Source organism: Chrysochloris asiatica, unplaced genomic scaffold (genome assembly GCF_000296735.1).
Source record: "Chrysochloris asiatica unplaced genomic scaffold, ChrAsi1.0 scaffold00258, whole genome shotgun sequence".
Classification (NCBI taxonomy): Eukaryota; Metazoa; Chordata; class Mammalia; order Afrosoricida; family Chrysochloridae; genus Chrysochloris; species Chrysochloris asiatica.
Window position 1 is genome coordinate 3,506,096 of NW_006408776.1, and position 4,358 is coordinate 3,510,453.

The following is a 4,358-nucleotide window of genomic DNA, read 5'->3' on the forward strand; positions in this document are numbered from 1 at the left end:
GGTCCGAACTGACTCGACAGCATGTAACAACAACATATATACATTTATATATTGAAAACCCCATAAAGCACAGTCCTGCTCTGACACACATAGGTTACCTTGAAAACTCTCTAGGAGGCAACTGGATATAGCTCGCTCGCTCTCTCTCTCTCTCTCTCGCTCTCTCTCTTACACAAGACAACTTTCAAGGTAACTTATGTATGTCCATAGGGTTTTCAATGACAGATATTTTTTAAAGTAGGTCACCAGCCCTATGGGTGGACTTGAACACCCAGTTTACAATTAACAGCCAAGCGCACTGACTGTTTGCACCACCCAGGAACTCTTTGTTTGTCTGTCTCATTGTCTCTGTCAGACTCCCTTTCAGAGCCTCAAGTCCTGTGCTGTTTTCACAGGCCACCTGGCACCCAACAAGCACACCTCTGTATGCAATCATTTGCAACTGGGAGGCAACACTGAGTGTGAGTTACCATTTCTTATGTGCCTCACGTAGATGTTCCCCATGTTCTGGCTTCTACTGGTCCCTCTGGTGGAAATGTCTTCCTCATCTTCTTCAGTCTTGTTTAAAATGCCGCCTGCCCCTTTTCTTCAAGATCTGGCTCAATAGCACCTCCTTTGAGAAACCTGACCAGCTTCCCCAGTAGAATGAATGTCCCATGAATTTCCACAGCACAGCTGTGGTTGTACACCAGAGTCCATTGTACATCTTTACTCAGGGAAATACCGGTTCTTTGAGGGCAAAGCTGTACAGCATGAGTCGCCTGCACTTTTGCTACAAGAGTGAACTAATGAAGGGACCAGCAGTGTTCCGAGCAGTCTTAAGTCTGATCTGATCTCCCAGGCTCACTGACCTGGGCCCCCAGGCACACCCCAGAGCTGTGCATGGGCCACAGACCTAAACAGGAGGCATCCCCAGGAATGCAAAATATTGCTTTGTTTCCTGCTGTTAAACTGAAACTTGCAACTCAATTGTCATATAACCAAACAGTCTTGACTTCTCTTATAACTTGGCTTGCCCTTGCTTGGAGATAGGAGATATAGCTGAAGTTAGAGCGAGGCTCACCTGAGATCTCTGGTGGGCGCGTCTGTGAGGTTCTCAAAGACCCACTGACTAGCCTCCTCCATAGAGATTACACTCGTCCCTCTCCAGTCTGCCCGTCTCCTCCTGAGACCAGGTCATGAGGGTAAGGGGTCTCACTCCCAGCAGGGTAACTGAACTTTCCTGGGGTGTGGGGTAAAGAACCTGAGCATAAACCTTTCTGAATTCTGGCCTTGAAATGGTCACACTCTTTCCTACCTGAAAGCAAGGTCATAGTTGGATATTCAAGGATTTCTGCTAAACTGTGCCATGCAATTCTAACGGTAATTCTATTTCTTGGAAGAGTCTTGCTTGTCATAGAGGGTGGGATCCCCTCCCCCCACCCTCCCACCCCTCCGGCTTAATGAACCAAGTATTTGGAAAATCAGTACAGAGTCAACCCACCAGTACCAAATCAGAGCCATCTGTCCAGATAAGAGAGTTAGGGAGCTTTGGTGTCACTGTGGGCTGAGATGTGTAGCTCATTCAGTCTTAAAGGGGCCACTTTATTCCTGAGTTTCCTTTTTCCTCCTTAATACAGAAGAAGCCTCAGTAAGCACATAGCAAACAGGAAGGAACCCGTTGTTTTAAATAGCAGACAGTGGAGAATTGACTCATTATGGTCTGTTAATTCAGCAAGTGACAGCCAGAAGGCAGACTTCACAGCCCCCAGGCCCCCCAGACGTGGGTCAAGAGGGAAAGCCAGCGTTTTCTCACAGAGTTCTGGAAGAATCCAGCTCAAGTCCTTTCACAGGAAACTGATAGGAGGTTCTTATCTTATTAGGGACATTATGATACTGGTGTCTTAAAGAGAGAGAGAAATAAAAACAAAAACTCTAGCAAAAACCTACAAGAATAGCTGGAAGGGCAGCATCCCGTGTTTTCCTTCCCTTCCCTGATTTACTCAGAGTAGGACAAACACATTTTCAAGCCTCCTGTCTTATCTTGAAAATGATCTATTTTCACTTTGGTGGATTTGGGACCAGTTGACACAGTGGTGTGTGGATGTGGGGTTGGGGGTGGGGAGGTGGGCATCTAGGTAACAAAGGGCCCCATGGGAAGGCAGTTTCATTCAGGGAAAAAGTCAAGCAGGGCTGCTGGGTTCAGCAGCCCAAGGGTTAATCTTTCTCAAATTCATCATTGTGACAATCAAGCACACAAATTAGTCCTGCCTGAAGCAGTTCCGACCTCTGAATTTAATTTTTTTTAAAGTGCTTTGTGTTATTTTTGTTCAGAGTGGAATCCAGGTACCATGACAAAAGTAGAGGAAGATGAACATTTAAGACTTCATAAACCTAGACCTGAGCTCATGCCCATACTCCAGCATGCCGTGTCTTTCCCGTTAAAGCAGACGCAAGATCACGCAATTTCCAATGGTTGAGCATGTGACTCTTGCAATGGACCAACATCAAGACTCCTTCCAGGCCTCTACAGTTGTGATCATCCACAGTCTCTGGGCTTATGTGGTTAGCCTCACATATACTGTTCCCTTCACTTTTCAGACAACTGCTGGTCTCCAAGAGAAGGCCCTAAGTATTGACCCTCCAACTCAGGGAATATCCATAGCTCAGGGAGCCACTAGAGCTCATATGTTAGAATGTGCTCTCTGGAATATCACCATTATTCTGGGTGCTTATGGTAACAGGAGTACACAGCATCTTCCAGTACAAATCTCGTTCTTGCCTTTCTTATAGATACCCTAAACAATCAGGCTTGTCACTGTGCTCAGCAGATGGGCTGAGGTCCTCGAGGGTGAGGACGGGGAGAGTCGTCAGTGTTTCCTTTCCTTCCAAGCCATTTTGTATGCCTACAGGTGTCAGTATAAGCCAGAGAATGGATCTTGTCACAAACGAAAAGCTGGAGTAGCCATAAAATTTACTGTGAAAATCTGAACGCTGTTGAGACTGAAAGAAGCTCAGTTGGAACAGTAGGTGTAGACAGGACAGTCCCAGGCAAACTGGACATATGGTCACTCCATGAATTATGAGAAGCAAATGAATGCAAAATTTTTAATTGAGCATCCATGTTGGCTTATTCTTAATATCCAAGTGACCTGAGGTCCAACTGGGTAGAGAGAGTTGAGGAGATTAAGAAGGCTGGCTATCAGTAGCCATGACTGACTGAAGGTCAGCAGTGGTGGGCAGTAGAAGTGATGTCACTTCATCCCAGAGAAAACGATCTTTGCTACAGACTTGAGAAAAACCAGGTTCGTTTTCTTGTCTGAGCTGCCAGCTGCTCGCAGCAAAGTAAAGGAATTCTGCCGACTTCCTCCCCAGCTGCAAGAGTCAGCAGCCCTAAGTCCTGAGGCTGAATTCCAGTCCTCCTCTCCTCCTCCCACTGGCAGCTGTGAAGTCCATCAGAAGATAGGATCTCAGTTCCACAACACTCCCTCGTTTTGGATTTCCTTGCAAAGGTCCAGGCAAAAGGCAAAATACCTTCTTAGACACAAATGGCGGATCTATGAGCTCTAGTAGCGTAGTGATTACGAGTGGGGCTGCTAACCTCAAGGTCAGCAGTTTGAAACTACCAGCCATTCCATTGGAGAAAGATGAGGCTTTATCTCCCATAAAGATTTACAGCCTCCAAAATCTTATACAGGGTTGCTATGAGTCAGAATCAACTCTATGGCACACCGCCACCACCGCTATTGAAGGTACTTCCCTTGCCCTGAGCAAAGCTAGAGCATCTCTCTTAGGATCCACCCCTATGACCCAGCACTTTCTGGAAATGACAATGTCCTCTATTTTCAGAAGCCAAATGATCCAAAATAATCATACTTTAATGTTTCTAGCCTCAGAATCTAAAGGATCAAAAAATCCTTAATTTATTTGATGGAAGCTTCTTTTTTACTTCAAAACCATTATTCCCATCTATGGTAGAAACATTCAATGGCCTACAATATAATTTTAGCATCCTTTATCTCCAACCTGTACCCAAAAATTATACTGAAATCACATTGAAACAATCCAAAGTGTTTACAAAGGTAAAGTTATACTTCAATTATGGTACACTAAAGTCAGAAACCCAAGAAAGCTTCTTTACAATAAATCATTTAAAAGAGAAAGAATCCCCTGTAAGCAAGAAAATAAGTAAGAAGCAAGTATATATTATGCATTCTCCTATAAATTCCACTAAATGATGAATTAAAACTTAAACAGTTTATGTTTGGAGTTGGTTCTCTTTACTTTCACGCAGTAAAAAGATCACTGAAAGATTTGTAGTGGTTATGAATCGGGCTGCTAATCTCACGATCAGTAGTTCAAAACTACCAGCTGTTCTG